Here is a 19194-nt window from a genome sequence, read left to right as displayed (position 1 = left end):
TAAAATAAAGATGGACAAGCAAGAATTGACATGGATGGTCACCTGCAAGAAGAGATCTCTTACTTTCCTCCAGCCGTATTCTGACTTCCAAGCTAGTGAAGTAAGGGAACTTCACTTTTAGGGTGGACACCATCACCAGTATAAGAAATTAAGTACTGTCTATACCTTTTTGTGCCAACATTCACTGAATCCTGCAAGGAAGGTTGGAAAATGGCAAGCAAATCTCATAAGACTCCAAAGATTTCATATGACCCATTAGTATTTTCACAAAACCAAATAGAATTAATGTACAACGTGGAGCCACAGTCCCTGGAAAACATCAACACTTTGACAGTTTCTTCCAGCCAACCGCTCTGAACATAACAGTTTCTTCCAGTCATCTAATCAGAAATTAAGTGTGTCTACAAACCAGAGCACGGAATCTCTTAATCTCATTTTGCAGAGCAATTGTCCATCAGGACATCAGTATTTAGACTAATATTGTCCTCTGAATTTTTCTAATCTAACCATTTCAAAATTATGAGCTAGGATAGAATAATAATAGTATTTTTGGCAGTCACTGTCAGTAGATGATTATTCCTGGATTCTATTTCATTCCTTTACATTACCATAGGTAAAGATCATGCCTACATCTGTCTATATCAAAATGTTGCCAGCAGGTGCTTGTCTGCCATGTTAAGTATTCTTTGGTACCACGCAATACTGAGTTTTAGCAAAACAGTAAGTATTCTTAACTGTGTGTGTGTTACAGATAGAGTAAAGAGAATGGTCTTGAAAACAAACATAAATTTAAAAATAATGCAGTGCTTGGATTCTGTCAAAACTGCTCAATGGAATTTCACTCTTCAGCTTCACTTTTTCTACCAACAAAATCCAAAATGGATGAGAGTCAAAGCATTTATGAATAGTAAAGAAACATTTAACAGCACAGTGTGAGATGATAACTCATGCCCTAAAACGTATGTTCCACAAGAAAAAGTAAAAAGGAATTCATTTCTCTGCAAGGAGTTACTTTTAAGGCATTGAGCAATGCAGATGAATGAGAATAGATAACTGCTGTTTTTTCAGAGGCATTTTTTAAAAAAGGAGAAAATAAAAGAAAAATTGTCATCATTGGAAGAAAAATTCCTGTCCCAGTTTCAAATGCCCTGATAGGTATTTCAGGCATGCAAAAGATGAGTAATTGTGTCTCGTGCTTTCAAAGCCAGTACTGGGAGATGTATATACTTTCTGTCACAGCAGAGAAGATAATCACAAAACTTGAAGGGTACTGTGAACGTTTGAGACATTGGTATTCGTAAGTGATATAGATCAATAATATTCTGTAGGTGTGTTTTTCTGAATCATCATGAATTTCAGTAGACAGAATGTAATTTATTAGTGGATAAACACATGTAAATGGCTCCTGACAAAGCAGAAGAAAACCTTGCAGTTACTTAGCTCAGCAACAGTTGTAGCCTGTGAAAGCTGAGTGGTGGGAATGAAGAATTCTTCAAATGAAAGAGGACAAAAGAAGGAAAAGAAGAAGAAAAAGAAGAAGGAAAATGAAAGGGAAAGCAAAAGGGAAAGGAAAAGGGAGAGGGAAAGAAAAAAGAGAACGAAAAAGAGAAAAAGAAAGAAAAAAAAAGAGAAAAAAAAAAGAGAAAGAAGGAAAGAGAAAGAAGGAAAGGAAGAAAAGAGAAAGAAGGAAAGGAAGAAAAGAGAAAGAAGGAAAGGAAGAAAGAAAGGAGGCCGGAAAGGAGAAGAAAAGGATGAAAGGAGGAAAGGGAAGGGAAGTAAAAAGGAAAAAGGAAGAAGAGGGCAGAGGAAGGGTGGAGCAGGGAGGAGTTAGTTTTATTAACTCATTGAATAAGAACATTTCCTTAAGGAAATATCTATGGAAACATAGCCAGAACATCTCTGTATTACTCCTTATTGGAAAATTTAACAGCTCCTTAGGGACAGTTTGGAGTGTGAAAATTAGGAATCTGTCACTATGCTTTGCATAGTGTTTGAACAGTTACTAAGTACTTAGAGAAACTTTTATGGAATGCCTGCAGAAGCCTGTCTTATTATTTCTCAACTGCTCTCTGCAGTTTCTGACAGATTGAAAATGCTACTGATTACAGAATAATCCCAACTTAAGAGAAGATCTAGTAGTAGGATAAAACGTCCATAAAAAATCCCTTAATACAGATATGTGAAGTGAAACCAAAAACCATGTATCAAAAAGGAAAATATAGTTATTGTTATCACATCTGTCAAAGGAATTACCCTGTTTCAGTGAAACTCTTTTGCAGTAGTTCCTGTAATAAAGGATCTAAAGGATGGCTCCAGGAAGAGATCAACTTGTTAACAGAACACCGTGTATTGACTGTGTTCAAAAAGTCTGTATATTCTGCAAATCCCCATTGTAACACACCCTCTGCTATTGTAAGAACAGTAGTTCCTGTGGTGAGTATTTGACTCCACTATGAACTGTATCTTTTGCACTACAAGACTTCAAAGTTAGCCACTTCAGAGAAAAGAAATGGAAATACTTTCCCTTTAACTCTGTGCTTGACTGTTTAATGAAGAGTGCTGTCTTTAAAAGGTCAGTGAAGAAATAGAGGCAGAAAGTGTCTGCTTTATCTAACAAGATAAAGCCTGTCTTTTTAATATTTAAAAATATTTAACAAGTTTATTCTGGTGATATTGCAAGTATAAACCAATCTTTCCATAAATAAGTAGTAGCTCAAGCCTTTCATCATTTACATTATGTTGGAATTTGAGCAACCCTGCTGAAGGCCACAATCATGTTGGGCTGCCTGATACTACATTTAAGCCTGGGCTTCCAGCTTCTGTAGTATTTTCCTAAACCTACAGAAGAAAAAGAGGTGCTTTGTTTGCTCCTTCATGCTCTTCCCCTTCTCTACAAAAGAAAGGATTGGGGATTATCTAGATTTAGTTTGCTGTGGTTCAGTACTCAGCAAAAGTGGGCATTTGCTGGGTGCTTGACCTTTGCCTTGTCATTTTCTAATAGAAAAATAAAGAAAGCATAAGGAGGACATTTATGTAGGAGCTGTAAACTGTTGGCTTGCGCTTTTTATACATGTATTTAACATTCTTGTTTTACAACCTTAACTCTCCCAAAAGAATTTTTAACAATTACTAGATGTGAGCAGTTGCCACGTGCTGTTTGTGATGGAAGGTGGAAAATGGCTACAGAAAAATGTTCTTGTTAATGAAGGATGGACACTGAGCTCTATGTCAACAAACATCTGGGGCAAGTTTGACAAATCTTTTTAGAAACCCAAAGTTCTAAAAATTAGAGGTAAGATAATGGTTGTGTTCTTGCTTCTGTTGTTTTTGTATCATATTTAAAACAGCGAAAAAAAGGAGGATTCATCTGAGATCTGATATATATATCTCTGTATTTATGTATGTATGTATATATAGGGAGAGATCAGGTATAAGATTCATTATTGTTCTTTGTCCTGATTGAATTAAATTTTAAAAGGATGAATGATGTGATATCTTTGTCAAGAATTGCATGAAAGAAAAATAGAACTTTGGGGTCTGGTTCTTAATTCTTTACTTTTGCTCTTCTCTGTCAGTAGACAGAAATTAGATATCATAATTAAATACACAAACATAACATAATGGTGATTACTATACTATCTACAGTATAGTTTACAAGAGGTCTAGCATGCAGTATGTAGGATATAGGAACTTAAGATCCTTCCCTCCTGAAATCAGTGCAAAGTCTTGTAAATATATCTGTGCGTGTGTGTGTGTGTGTGTGTATACCATGGTGAGTAATGGAAAACATTGAAACAGTATCTGCAGGGGCCAAATGTTCAGCTGCTGTAAATCAAGATAGCCTCAATCCAGTTAACAGAGCTATGCTAATTGCCCCCTGCTGATAACAGAGACAATTTTTTTAGTCTTGTGCTGCCATCTCAGTGTGCAACAATCACTAAAAGCAAAAAGATTGAGCCAAACATACAAATGGTGCAAATGAACTTACGATGACTGACTTAATGTCAGCTAAGGGCTTGGTACAATTTAAAGCAAAGAAGGCACATTTCTTACAGAAGATTAATTATGTTTTCTACATACTTACTGGATACTCTTGGGGTACATTGGTTACATAATAAGAAGCGGGTAATAAAAAAAAAAAATAATAATAATAATAAAGACAAACAACCTGAATTTCTAGGTGGTCCATTTTATTGGACTAAAAATAAAATGCAAATATTTGAGAATCACAGGGTCTTCCTCAGGAGCTAAAGAAGAGGGCAAGTTGGAGCAGCAGAAATGAGAGCCTGGTTCTGATTCAGGCTTCATAATTACGTTCAGAGACCAAGATCAAAGCTTGAGCTGAGCAGGAAATGGCACAGGGAACGTCAGGTGCAGATATTATACCCTGCTCCATTGCCGTCATCACCCAAAATCTGGGAGCAGGTCCAGGTGAACAAACCACACTGGAAAATATGTGTAAAATAATTACCTTGATTGAAGCTCATTATTGTTTTCTTCAGACTATTTTAATTTAGCTACTGCAGTCTTTTTTTTTTTTGGCAGCACCACTCACAGAATCACAGAATCGTATGGATTGGAAGGGACCTCTGGAGATCGTCTAGTTCAGCTCCTGCTAAAGCAGATTCCCTCCAGTAGGTTACAAAGGAAAGTGTCCAGGTGGGTTTTAGATATCTCCAGAAAAACGTACCTCATAACCTTTTGAGCAGCCTATTCCAGTGCTCTCTCACCCTCAAAATAAAGGCTTTTTCATATTCAGATGGAACTTCTTGTGTTCCAGTTTGTGCCCATTGCCCATTGTCACCAGGAGTAATTGAGAAAAGTCTGGCCTCATGAACTTGAAAGTCACTTTTTAGATATTTGTAAGTGTTAGTAAGTTCTCCTCTCAGCTTTCTCCAGGCTAAACAGTCCCAGGTTTCTCAGCTTTTCTTCATAAGGGACATGCACTGGGCTCCTGATTTTGTACCCTCTACTAGACTTTAAAAGTTCCTTGTCTTTCTGAACATAGCTCTGTAGATGTGGCTTCTCCACGACACAGAAAATGGAGGCCAATAAATTCCCTCAACCTGCTGGCCAGGCTGTTTCTAATGCAGCTCAGGATATCACTATCTTTCTTGTCCAGAAGGACACACAGATCCTTCTACACAAAGCCCCTTTCCAGAAGGTCTGCCCCTAACCTTGTATGTTGTTATTCCTGCCCATCTGTAGAACTCTGCACTTGCCCTTGTTGAATCTCTTTTTCTTCCCCTTCACCCAATTCTCCAGCCTGTCCCGGACTTATTGAATGGTAGCATAGCCTTCCTGTACCTCAGTCACCCCAGCTTTGTATCAACAATAGACTTGCTGAGGATGCATTCCATCCCTTCATCCAGGTCATTGATGAAGACACTGAACAAAACTGGACCAAGTACTGACCTGAACACTGCTAGTTTCAGACCTCTAGACTGCAGCACTGATGACAATTTTCTGAGCTTGGTCAGTCAGTTCTCAATCCACCTCACTGTTCTTTCATAGAATCATAGAGTCATAGAATGGCCTGGGTTGAAAAGGACCTCAAAGATCATTTAGTTTCAACCCCCTGCTATGCACAGGGCTGCCAACCACTAGACCAGGCTGCCCAGAATCACATTCAGCCTGGTCTTGAATGCCTCCAGGTATGGGGCATCCATATCCTCTCTGGGCAATTTGCTCCAGTGCATCACTTCCATCAGTGCCATTCTCTTGCCACTTTTACCTGATCTCTTATTCATACAGTTGTACCAATCTTGAGCTTGCAGGAAGTGGTTCCTGAATTTTAGCCATTTCTCTCAGACTCCTTTACCTTCCAAGAGTCTTATTTCATGGGATTCCTCCAAGCAAGTCTTTGAAGAGGTCTAAATTCTCTCTCCTGAAGTCCAGGCTTGCAATCCTACTTACTCCACTGCTTCCCCTGTGCGAGATCCTGAGCTCTATCATCTCATGATCACTGTACTCAAGGCTGTCCCCAGTCTTCACATCCCAGTCAGTCCTTTGTTTGTAAGAACAAGGTCCAGCAGCACAATTTTCCTTGTTGGCTTCTCCAACTGGATCAGAAAGTTAATCACTGAAGTTCTGCAGGATCTTCCTGGACTGTATGTGCCGAGCTATGTTGGTTTTCTAGCAAATATCACTGTGGTTGAAGACCCACATATGAACTAGTGCCTGTGTTAAGGTCACTTTAAGGTTAAAGGTTACTTTAAGTTTTCTGAATACTTCATTAACTTCTCCCATTATGATCAAGCAGTCTGTAATAAACACCTACAGTGTCATCACTCATACTTAATACTCACTCATAAACTCTTCACTTGTTCATCATTCATCCATAGGCAGAGCTCAGTATATTGCACATCCTCTCTCACATTATGAGCAACTCCACTGCCTCAACTTGCTTGTGTCTCTTACCGAAAAATTACATTGCCATCCATTGACAGCATTCCAGTTATGCAAACTGTCCAACCATGTCTCTCTGATCACAATGATATCATGGCTCTGTGACCACATGCAGATCAGAGAATTATAGAATCACAGAATCATAGAATGGCTTAGGTAGGAGGGAACCTTAAAGAACTTTCAACCCCCCTGCCACGGGTAGAAATGTCAGCCATTAGGCTGGGCTGCCCAGAACAACATCCAACCAGGCCTTGAACATCTTCAGGGATGGGGCATCCGCAGCTTCTCAGGGCAACATGTTTGATTGCTTCCTCACTCTCTTAGTAAAGAATCTCCCCTCTTTTCATTTCAAGACATTCCTCTTTGTCTTGTCACTCTCCAGCTGCGTAAAAAAATCACTCTCCCTCCTGTTTATAAGCTTCCTTTAAGTACTGGAAGACTGCAATGAGATGTCTCTGAGGCTTTCTCTTATCTCAGGTGAACAAGCCTAGTTTCATCAAACTTTCTTCATAAAAGAGCTGCTCCAGCCCTCTGATCATCTTGCAGCTCTCTTCTGGACACATTCCAACTGTTACCAGTTCTCCTTGCACCCTGGCCTGGACACATTACTCCAGATGGGGTTTCATGACAGCAGAGTATTCCCCTTGTCCTGCAGTTATCAACCCTTTCAAAGAGTTGATTCCCCTCCTGTTTGTAGGCTCCCTTTAGGTACTGAAAGGCTGCAAAGAGGTCACCCCACAGCCTTCTTTTCTCCAGGCTGAACAAGCCCAGCTCCCTCAGCCTGTCTTCATAGGGGAGGTGCTCCAGTCCCCTGATCATCTTTGTGGCCCTCCTCTGGACCCTCTCCAACAGCTCCCTGTCTTTCTTGTACTGGAGGCTGCAGACCTGGACGCAGTTCTCCAGATGGGGCCTCATAAGAGCAGGGTAGAGGGGGACAATCACCTCCCTGTCCCTGCTGGCCACCCCTCTTCTGATGGAGCCCAGGATACCATTTGCTTTCTGAGCTGCAAGAGCACACTGCTGGCTCATGTTAAGCTTTTAATCCATCAAGACCGCCAGGTCCTTCTCTGCAGGGCTGCTCTCAAGGGTCGCTCCTTCCAGTCTGTATGGATGCCTGGGATTCCTCTGGCCCAAGTGCAAAACTCTGCACTTTGCTGTGTTGAACCTCATCTCATTCACCAGGACCCACCTTTCAAGCCTGTTGATGTCCCTCTGAATGGCATCCCTTCCTTCCACTGTGTCAACCGCACCACTCAGCTTGGTATCATCAGCAAACTTGCAGAGTGTGCACTCGATTCCATCATCAGTGTCATTGATAAAGATGTTAAAGAGCATTGGTCTCAGGACAGACCCTGGGAGACGCCGCTCATTACCAGCCTCCACCTGGACATAGATGCAACTGGCCTTTCAGGCTGCAAGAGCACACTGCTGGGTCGTGTTAAATTTCTTGCTCACCAGAACCCCCAAATCCTTCTCTATGGGGCTGCTCTCAATGACTTCTTCTCCTAGTCTGTATACATATCTGGGATTGCCCCAACCCAGGCACAGCATCTTGTACTCAGCCTTGTTGAACCTCATTCTGTTCATATGGGCCCACTTTTCTAGCCTGCCTGGGTCCTTCCTCCTGTTATGTGAACTGCACCACTCAGCTGGATGTCACTAGTAAACTTGCTGAGGGTGCACTCAATCCCACTGACTATGTATGTCAGTGATGAAGATGTTGAAGAACACAAGTCCCAGAATGGATGCCTAGGGAACACTAGTCATCACGAGCCTCCAAATGAAAACAGAAGTCATTGACCACAAACCTCTGGCTGTGGCCATCCAAACAATTATTTATCCATTGAATAGTCTGACATTCAAATCCATATCTCCTCAATTTAGATATAGGGATGTGGTGTGGGACAGTGTCTAAGATCCTCTCCTTCTTTCTGTTTATTCCCATTGCTGCATGCGTTGGTATACAGGCACTTTGGAGAAGAAATGCAAGCAGAGGATGGAGGTTTCCTTAGTGAAATTCAAAAAGATCTGCAATAGCTATACATACCATTGATGTGGCCTTCTTGTTCTTGTCCTGAGAGACAACTAAGGAACCTTTGTCGCTCTTCTGGCAAGACCCCACCACGTGAGACTCCACCTGTGGTACTGCACCCAATTCTGGGGCCCCCAACACAAGAATAACATGGGACTGTTGGATCAGGTCCAGAGGAGGGCCACAAAGATGATCAGAGGCCTGGAACACCTCCCTTATCAAGACAGCCTGAAAAAACTGGGGCTCTTCAGCCTGGAGAGAAGGTTCTAAATAGACCTTCCAGTACCTGAAGGAGGATACAGGAAATCTGAGGAGGGAATTTTTATATATGTAATTTAAGGTGTAATCAACTGCCAGTATCAAGGTCTACTTTTTCAGTAGTTATGCTTGGGTGGATGTATAAGGCATCTCTGGGGATTTCTCTGAAGTGGCACCAGGTTAAGCTCTCAGGCATGTGCGCACCACCATTCTGGCTAAGATCAAGAATGCTTCCACAGGCTGTTAACCTACCAGCAAGTTACAGCAGTCTGCCTGCACGAACTGCTGCAAAAGTGTTGCTTCTAGCATAGAGAGACAGAGTAAAATGATGGCCATCATTAACACAAGAAGTATTTTGGAGCCTTTATTCCAATTTGACAGTTTTTCCCAGGAAAAGTGTAACTGAAAAAAGGGAAAAAGTGGATGCAAAGTCAATGAAGACTTATTTTCCTCTTCCAGATTAGCATGATAGAAAGAGAAAATTCCATACAGAGATTTCAGCAGATTGACTCAGAGTGAAACAACAGCCTGTTGTGACTAAAGTAGTAGTAGTAGTAGTAGCTCGGTCTCTATGAGGAGTATCCATATTTTCCTTGAAATACAACAACTCCAGCATCTAACTAAGATAGAGTTTTGGCAAGATAACAGTGAAAGGAACTCATCTTCATACATGTAACCTTATATATGGTAAGAAATTTATCCGAAGAATATTCTGGTTGCAGTTACACACTCCAGACAACTGTCAATGCAAAAAGATTACTAGTTATCTTAATCTTTGTTTTATTCTATACTGTTTTTGCCATGGAGTGTCTGGAGTGACCTACATAAGCCTCTGCTGTTTCTCCTCATTAAGGTTTCCTTCATGAGGACAGGCATCCTGAAACTCTTCCTAAAGGTGCACAAGAACCATGCAAATACAGCGTCAAGTTTTCTACGAGCAAGGAGGGGCATGAGTCACTACACTGAAGGTGGAATGATGTATGATATAAAAAGAAAGCTCAGATAAGATGAGAGAAGTTCTAACAGCAGATTCAAAGGAAGAATTTGTAAAGAGAAGTGATACTTAGCTCATAGAAGAGGGCAGTTTTATGAATTGATCACCACATTGCAAATAACATTTTCCCATGTAAATGTTTCTATCTTTGTCTTATAAGAACACGTAACTTTCAGAATCTTTTGTGATTGGTCTTAGAGCAGGTTTCATTTCCATTCCACCTTTGAGCATAGTCCACACACAACTCTTCAAGATAATGTGGTTTTGCTCACATAGTAATTAATAAAAAAAAAAACCTTTTAATTTCATCTTTCCTGGTACTGTTTTCTTTTTTTCTTCATAAAAAAATTCCTCTACCTTTCAGTTATCTAAAAAGTTAGGTAAAAAATCAGTTCTGAATCTAAATAGGTTTTCCTAAGGGAGATTCCAGCCACATATAACAACTTTATTTTTATCTTCTCTATGTGCGCAGTGAAGACTGAAATCTAAAGAATGACAAAGAAATACAATCCCGTAACATTTGTAATCATAGTTATTGAAAGGCTATTGAAAGGCTTATACAATGTACAAGAACCAGTTTTCATAAGGTAGTTATTTCTGTAACCTCTCCTCACTAAAACTCATTTTTAATATAGGCCATGCAACTTGCGTTACCCAGTGAATTCTGGGACAGGACCTTATATTTACCACTATCATGCTAATAAATATTGCTTGCAATAAATATATGTACTTTCTTCATTGTCCCCCTCAGCTATCTAAATTGTAGCAAATTGTGTATAAATCAAATATAAGATATACATTTTTGGGACATGGAGAACTGACACAAAACCAATATCCATCTGGTGAAGGTGTCAACCTACTGGTCCCTTGGAGATTGTGCCAAATACACATTTATTCTCACAGACAGCACTGGGTTATCAGTGCCAATGTTGAAACTAGCCAGCCGGTGAAAGCAAGCTGGAGTCTGGACTGCACCACCCAGTGGCCAGTGAAGAGAATGGCGGTGTCCTGACAGCTATCCAGAAACAGAAGACCTACAAGGTTGACATGAACGCTTTAATTCCTTGTAGAAGTTACTTCATTTTGTGCTTTTAGGATTTCAGGATCAAACAGCTTTGAATTCAAAGCACCTCAAGCCTATCAACAACCCACATTCTTGCCAACCAAACCTTTGGAATTCCATGTAGCTTTAGCTTTTATCCCTGATCACACTTGGCTTGCACCTGACTTGTCATGCCTTTCTGCTGTTATCTCACTTGAGTGTTTCTGAGTTGTTGTTTTCATGTTCTTTTCCCTGTGGATCCCAGCTTTATGCCTTTTTTCAAACAAATGATACATTTGAATCACTCAAAGAGAATTATTTCTTTTCTCTTCAGGCTCATTGGCAATGGCAGAATGAGACAGAACATCTTGCCTCTTATTTGTGCAGATGTTTTCTCTTGTCCTCCATGATTTTAGTCCTCGCTTCTCTCACTAACCAAAATTCCCAATGAGCTTTTTATTTGAGTCCCCAAAATACTGCTTTTCCTCACAGCTTTTCAGTCCTTTGTCAGTACTAAATCATCCCAACCACTGGATTAATTTAACAGTTGTACTAACAAAGGGCAAGGAAATTCCCTCTTCTGACCCTTGACTGTTACTGCAGTTATCAAAAAAGAAGAAAACTTCAACAACTCCATTTTAAATTTAAGAAAAACCCACAAGCCAATATTTTCAGTCTACAGATAATAGAATGGGACCTCTCCTGTAATATATATTTTGCATTCTCATAAGCAAATTCACTTCTGCATATGTATAACAATTAACAACTGTGTTAGCATTTCATTCAAGTTTTCTCTTCCCGGTCCTCAGCATAAAGTGGGTGTAGCCACTTTATCTCTTCAGTGAAGAACTGGCATCTGCTAGATATGTCTTCCCTCATGAAACCCCTTAATATTTGCCTGCTTTCACATAATCACTGATGACACTTTTGTTTTTTTTTTTTTCCCTATCATTACTTGTGTTTTCCTGAAGTGGGAGAGGAAGGGAGATGTGAGATAAAGCAGCAGTCAACACTTTTGTAGACAACACATGGCCACTTTCAGATCTCATTTATATACCTGTGTTTTACCTCTACTATTTCAGCTAACTTAGACTTTCTGTCAGATCTCCAGAGCAAGATCACTATTCCCAATATTATTAACCTGATGCTTTCTCAAGGTGTAGGCTAAATAAATCACAAGTTTAAAAAAAAGGACTAATCTTTGCCCCAGATATTTTCAACCAGCAGTTACCACACTGCAGGCGTTTAGCTTAGATGCCTGTGAAGGTTGTTATTTTCAATTGTACTGAGGTGAGTTAAGCAGCTTCCTTAGGAATTAAGGTCCACACATTTCAAAGTAAGAGAAAACAAAACATAGGTATGGAAGGCCTGAAGAAATCCCCTGATTCACCATAATTGATCCACTGTATTCACAGAATCTCAGAATTGTGTAGGGGTTATAAAGGACCTCTGGAGATCATCTAGTTCAAACCCCCGTTACAGCAAGGTTCCCTCAGTTGGTTGCACAGGAAAGGATGCAGGTGGTTTTGAATATCTCCAGAGAAGGAGACTCTACTACCTCTGGGCAACCTGTTCCAGTGCTCTGTCACCCTCAAAATAAAGAAGTTCTTCATGTTTAGATGGAACTTCCCGTGTTCCTTTGTGTATACCTTTGTGCCCACTGCCCCTTGTCCTGTCCCTGGGCACCACTGAAATAAGTCTGGCCCTATCCTCTTGAAAGCCATTCTTTAGGTATTAATAAGTGTTCATAAAATCTACTTTCAGTCTTCTCCAGGCTAAACAGTCCCAGCTTTCCCACACTTTCCTCATAAGAAAAAGTAAGAAGATGTTTGGCCTCAAAAACTCACCAAATATCTGTTCTATATCCCAGCAGCAAAATATGCCCCAGCACATCACAACAAAATTCTGAGCTCTCAAATGGACAAAAAGCCAAGTTGTGTCACAGGAAGTCAATAGAAAGAGTCAGAGGTGCTGCAAAACCTTTGCAGTCATGGGCAATTCACTGAACAACAACAACAACGACAACAAAACAGATGTTTTTAGGTCATGGTCTACATCCTCTTTTTCCACTGTGAGTAGGGAGAATTCTTCCTCCATCTGATGTAGAAAATAAAGATCTCCCTTGTTTCTAAACCTAATAGGTAATGAACCTGAAGGATAAGGCAAGACACTTCTCTGGAGGAGCGTGATGCCCACTGGAAGCAGTAGCAAAATTCAAAAGTAAAAGCAAAAGTAATATATTTACTTTGTTTTGACTTCATAGCATTATTTACTTCTGATTTGCTGCATGCAAACTGTGAAGGATGCAAACTACATGACTTGTTATTTGTCATTTTCAAGAGACACTGTAGAATTTTTGAAAAGTCTAAATACAAACATTAATACTATGTGTAAAATCTCTGATTTTGTGGTCATGAAAAGAAATATAATTTAAATATATTTTTAGTAAAAATCATTCATATAAGTATGAAGGGACACTCTTCTGAGGTCATGTTCACCTTCTAGAAATAATAGCTTCTGCAGTGGTTGGGGACCTATGAATTTTAGATAAAAAGAAAGATTTAATCTACCTATTTATTCCCTCTGAGTTTTTTTCTAAACCCACCCATACAGAAAACTTACATATTTGCATAACTTCTCTGGACATGTGCTTAAAATAGTACGAAATTGGGCACTATACAGATGGGTCAAAATAAAAGATAGCACTAGTAATAAAATGATATTAATATATATAAATAGTGCCTTTTCCCAAGCTCTGCAATCTGTGAGATCAAGCCAGCAGACCACCACCCATCTCCCCGCTGCACGGTATGCTGAGATCAAACTCTTCACTGCAATGCTTGAAAGGCTCCTGATCCCCAAGGAAAATCATAGAAACTGTGCTAAGTTCAGAAACTATTTCATATGTACTGTACTCTGCTTGAAAAGAAAGCAAACTTATTACTCACAGCTGCATTGCAACAGATTCAGAGATGAAGCCATTGAGAGCCACTTTGTATTTTCTTTGGCCTCCACACAAATAGTTGACATCATTTCAGTCTTCACCATTCATCTGCTGTTGCTCTGAGTTTAAGGCAGTATTTCAAAGTTTGGGGAAAATACTGGTTAGTCAGTGGGGGGATTCCTCTGTCAACTCCTGTATCTCTTGCTATTGCCTGAAGCAGCAGATCCCATGCAAAAAGGATATTCAGTAGTCAAGTATATCTTTAAAATTTTTCCATTGTTGAATTTAGAACTCTAAAAATTCAGATAAATCAATTTTAAAAATAAAGAAATAAACTCCTAAGTAGAAACAGAGTTACACAATAACTCCAAGTATATTTATGCTCTTTGTGTTGTCTCATAGAATCACAGAATGGCTGAGGGTGGGAAGGACCTCTGGAGGTCATCTGGCCTAAACCCATTGCTCAAGCAGGACCACCCAGAGCCAGTTGTTCAGGACTATGTCCAGACAGTATTTGAAGATCACCAAGGAGGAGACTTCACATTTTCTCTGGACGATTCATGCCAGTCCTCCCTCATTCACAAAGGAAAGTGTTTCCTGATGTTTTGATGGAACTTTCTGCATTCTAGTTTGTGCCCATCATCCTAACTTAATTTCTAAAATTTGGGCTATCAAGATTCCATGGGTGAAATTCTAGGTGAGCTGAAACACATTTACTGACATTAACTTTCATAATGCACCAGAGACAGTGAGAAGTCAAAGAGAGGCAGACACAAGGAGAAAAAAATATCTGAATTTATGACTGTGAAAGTGTTTTGCACAATTCTCTTGCTACAAACCACTGTGCAAACTCTACAGATAAGCCAGGACTCAGATACAAGGGAGGGGCAAGGAGCAGACAAACTTCACTCAGTCTGCAATAGAGGCTGTGCTCTACTCTGCCCTAGCACAAACTTAACTAAGCGAGTGCCAGTGCTTTGTTTGGGATTATACAAACCATACTCAAAGAAAGGTGGAAGTCATTCACCAGTCTACAGAAGTACAGATTTCAGTCACTGTGAAATAGCAGCAGCATCAGAAATACAGCTCTTGGCTCCTGCATTGTCATTTCCAATCTTACACACAAAACTCTTCCCACTTTTCCATCTTGACCACACAAATTTTCTGAGGTGTTGCCTTTTACAGAGTCTCTTTTTCATTCAAATGTAGCCTTTTTCTAATAGGTGTATGGTATGTGTTTGCAGTAATTACAGAAGATGTTGTCCTTTTCATTTATGCCTGTGCGATGCAGTTTGACATCATGTCATAAAAGTTTATGCGTTGTGTTCTCTGAGCTCCTTACTAATATCCCTGGCATTCTCCTTGGCTATCCAAAATCAATATCATTGCTCCTCTCTCAGTAAAAAATGGAGCGTTGAACAGAGTCCAAATGTGCACACTGACAATTTGCAGCAATTAGATGCTGCGCTAACAAATGGCCATTCTATGGGTGATAAAGTGGGACCAGAAGGATCACTGACATCTTTCATATGGGCACCTACGTATAGCTGGGACATTTAATAAGTGGGCTCACTCTTTATCCCTGTCTCTCTCATTGGACAGTCACAGAAACAGTGAAATTAGGACAGAGAGGCATTCAAATTAGGAACCCGAGAATCAATTTTTACTTGCAGATGGTAGATTGTAATCAATGTTAATTAACCAGATTCCTTTTCAGACCAGGCTACATCCAGACAGTAACTGCATATATTTTGACCAAGACAACTGATTTTGCTGGTCTTTAGAAAGGGACAGAGTGATGTCTCTGTGAGCTGCAATAGAATACAAAATTAGGTGGAAAAACTTGAATGACTTCGATTCCTTTAGGAATCAAACTGGCAGTGGGATAGTGCAATACTGGCCTTGCATCTCCTAGTTCAAATTCAACCCAAGTTGTCAAGACCAAAAATTATTTCAGTTTTTAAAATTAGCTATGTAAAATAGATCATAGTCCACAGGTCAAACTCAGGGAAAAAAGTGCTGAATCAGAAATGACAACTGCAGCATTAAAGTCTTCATAGAATTCTCTTGTGAATTTGAGGCTGTTCATAAAACCCAGTTTATTTTAAGGATGTAATTAAGAGAGACTTATCAATTTCAGCATATAAAAAAAGTTTCTATTTTCATTTCTACAGAAAGAGGAAAAGGGAACTAAAATGCACTCCATAAGCTTAGAAACCAGAACCACTGAATCAAAATCATAGGGGTTGGAAGGAACATCTGGAGAGATCCCACCTACAAGTAGGTTGCACAAGAAAGCATTCCAGGCATACTTTGAGTATCTCCAGAGGAGACTCCACAATCTCTGTGACTTGTTCTAAAGCTCTGTCATTAGAAGATGATTTTAAATATATCACAGAATCATAGAAGTATAAAATCTTAGAACGATTTGAGTTGGAAAGGGCTTTAAAGATCACCTAGTTCCAAACCCGTGCCATGTGAAGGGACACTGTGAGCTAGACCAGGTTGCCAAAACCACCTCCAGAAGGAGCATTCACAAGGAGGGAGCAACTTTTTTCAGTGTCTGTGCAACCCCATAGTGAAGAATTTCTTCCTAATGTGTAATCTAAATCTACCCTCTGTTAGCTTAAAACCATTACCCCTGTTCTATCACTGTACTCCGCAGTAAAGAGTCCCTCCTCATCTTTCCTGTAGGCCTTTAGGTAAAGGAGGGTCCCAATGAGGTCTCCCCAAGGTCTTCTCCTTTCTAGGCTGAACAAGCTCAGATCTGCAACAGCTCCATGACCTTGGCTGGGCACCCCAGACCTAGAGTCGGTACTCCAGATGGGGTCCCAAAGGATGGAGGGGGACAGTGACCTACCTCATATTGCTGGTCATGTTTCTTTTGATGCAACCAAGAATAATGCTATTTTTTTGGGCTGCAAGTATACATATCCCAATTTTTTATTTCAAAAAAGGATGGGAGAGTGGTAGGAGAAGGGCTGTATCCAAGTATTTCAACCCTGAGTTGGCAACACTGCACTCCTGGAAAGAGAACCAATGACTGAACGAACATACAAGCCCAGTTGTCTTCTCTCTTCCTGAAATGCTTGCTGCCAGATGAGTGGGCACAGTCGAGAAAGCTGACCACACTGCTCCTGTGTGGGCTATGCTTGTCCTCCAGATAAACAAAGGAGTTCATTTTCTAGTGCTGTCAGACTATTGCCTCTTCCTGACACAAGACTCTTTAAAAATTTGCAGTGCAAGAGAAGGAAAAATATACTGCAAAGCAGGATTTATATACTCGTCTTTATGCAAATCTTGCTGCATTGATCTGTGATTTTAGTGAATAAAGCTGTCTTTCCATGGATCTTTGAATGGAATAAAAATTTAGATTTTCAGTGAACTCTGAATGGCACAAGAATGAACTCTAGATAGTACCATAAAATATTGCTATTCCTGGGGCTTAGAGGTGGCTTGATTGCAAACTCACTGTGACAGAGATTTTTTCTATTCTGCATCTATTCTCTGGAAGCCAGCAGGACACGATTTCTAATTAGTTCTTCTAAACGTGGCAGTGATGCATAAGCATTTATGCAAAATTAGTATGAATGACTTGGGCAAAGAAAAGGCAAAAATGCTAATAAAATGTGCTGTTCTATATGGATAGTAGTAAAACTCAGATATGCTTGGTGACAGCAATGGTAGGTAAGACACTTAATGATGGTTACCCAATTCCCTTTATGTGCAGTTGTTACAAAATTAATTCCTACTTTCTGTCCTTCCTCTTGTCACTTATTATGTCATCTTGCAGAAAAGGATTTGTACTATTACGTATTTGTACAGCATCTGTCACAACTGAAGGTGTATAGGGAAGGAGGTGCCCTGCCTCCAGGTGTTTGTTTGGATTGTTTAGGTATTAACTGGAGAAAAAATGCTGACTAATGTATGAGGTTTTATACAACACAGAATTTCTTACTCAAGATTTAGACATTTGTGGGTAATCTTTTTTTCTGTGGCATATAAAGGACTGTAATTTGCTGCAGTTTGAATGCAGACATGGGCCTACCACCATCATGAGAAAAGGGTAGTCCTTGCCTAATGTTTCTGTTGCAGGAGGTAGCAGAGAGAACCCCTTGCATTTTATGGAACATTGCTACCTAAATTCATGGTGAGGCAAATCAGTGCAGAATTCATAAATACAAGAGAAACAGTGAGTGCAGATAGATTTCGGGGCAATGTTCTATAAGCCATTCCTGCTTAAATAGAGGGAAGGAAAATATAGATATGTGTTCCAAGCTTATATATGCTGACAATATGCATGCTCCAGGTATTCCTGCATCAGGCAGTATGCAAATCACATAAAAGAACGAAAGTCTCCTTTTTTCTTTCTTTGTTTTAAAACAGCTGTTTTCTAGTTTTTCCCTAAAACAGAAACTTCTGTCCTAATTGACAACATGGGTCAAAAGTTGTGGTAAAAGACATATAACCAAGAGATGGTTATAGGCACAGACATGTATTTTACCATGGAGGAAATAAACATCACTGATCTACACTAGAGATCATTTAACTTCTACTCTTCAATACATAAAAAGACTGGTTATGAAGAATATCTTACTGTAAAAGTCTTGCATTCAGTCCTGGACCTTAAACAGATGGTTTCAAACAGGCCTAAGCTGATCACAAGGGCAACAGTGAAACTTTCAGTGTTAGAGCAGAGACATTTCACACCTTTTCTATCTGGTTTGCTTCTTATTGAGAATTTTAGTAGGCACTTAAACACTCTAAACAACTGGATGGTGTTCCTGGTAGCTGCTGAGATGAGAATGCCCTCAGTGTCCTCTGCATCACAGTTGACCTCCTTTGGCAGTAAGTTTTTTGTCAAATGCCACCCTGGCTGAAAAGCAACATTTGAAGCACCTTTTAAAGTGGTGGCAAGGCAGAATGCGTTAGTCTAGTCCAAGTGAGAGATTTTCTACCTGGTGTAAAGGACTGATAACCATGGCTCTTAAGACAGATGGACAGAAGTCTGCTGACAGTAAAATTTGGAAACAGGTCTGGTTTGTTTCAAGGTGAACAGTGAATCTAGGCTTATCTGTTAAGTTTGAATCTTGATTTATTTTCAAATAAATTTAAAACAGCTTCTACTTCTAATACTAGGTTCAAGACCAGACATTCAGATCCTCCAGTTAGGATTTGCTTTGAGATTTTGAATGCCTTAGAAAAGTGGTCAGAAAATGCCAGGCTCCTGTCTCCCACAGTTGTGGATTAAAAGTGGTCTCAAATAGGGACAGTTTCATGTGATGTCATCCATCCAACATCATGGACTAGAAACACCATGAACTTCCTTACAGGCAACAAGGATTTCTGCCATGCAGATCCATGATCCATAAAATATTTTCTCATTGGTTCTTTTTATAAAAGGGAAAAAAAAAAAAAAGTATTTAAGTATTTCACGTTCAGCCAATGTCTAGAGAGAGGAAGTCACTAATGACTTCATTTCTCACACATTTTGAGTTGGTTACCTAGTAATGACA

At 39.8% G+C, this 19194-nt stretch overlaps 1 long non-coding RNA gene across 1 annotated transcript; it reads left to right on the top strand.

Annotated features, from left to right (window-relative positions):
• Positions 1 to 296: 296 nt before the first annotated feature.
• LOC125686521 (uncharacterized) lies at positions 297 to 10519 on the top strand. The gene is made up of 3 exons (XR_007373823.1): positions 297 to 3292; positions 4546 to 4659; positions 9552 to 10519. It is a non-coding gene; the product is annotated as an uncharacterized LOC125686521 (long non-coding RNA).
• Positions 10520 to 19194: the final 8675 nt, after the last annotated feature.

Source organism: Lagopus muta, chromosome Z (assembly GCF_023343835.1).
Source record: "Lagopus muta isolate bLagMut1 chromosome Z, bLagMut1 primary, whole genome shotgun sequence".
Classification (NCBI taxonomy): domain Eukaryota; kingdom Metazoa; phylum Chordata; class Aves; order Galliformes; family Phasianidae; genus Lagopus; species Lagopus muta.
The sequence above is the reverse complement of the archived record's forward strand: the minus strand, read 5'-3'. Positions and strand labels throughout refer to the sequence as shown.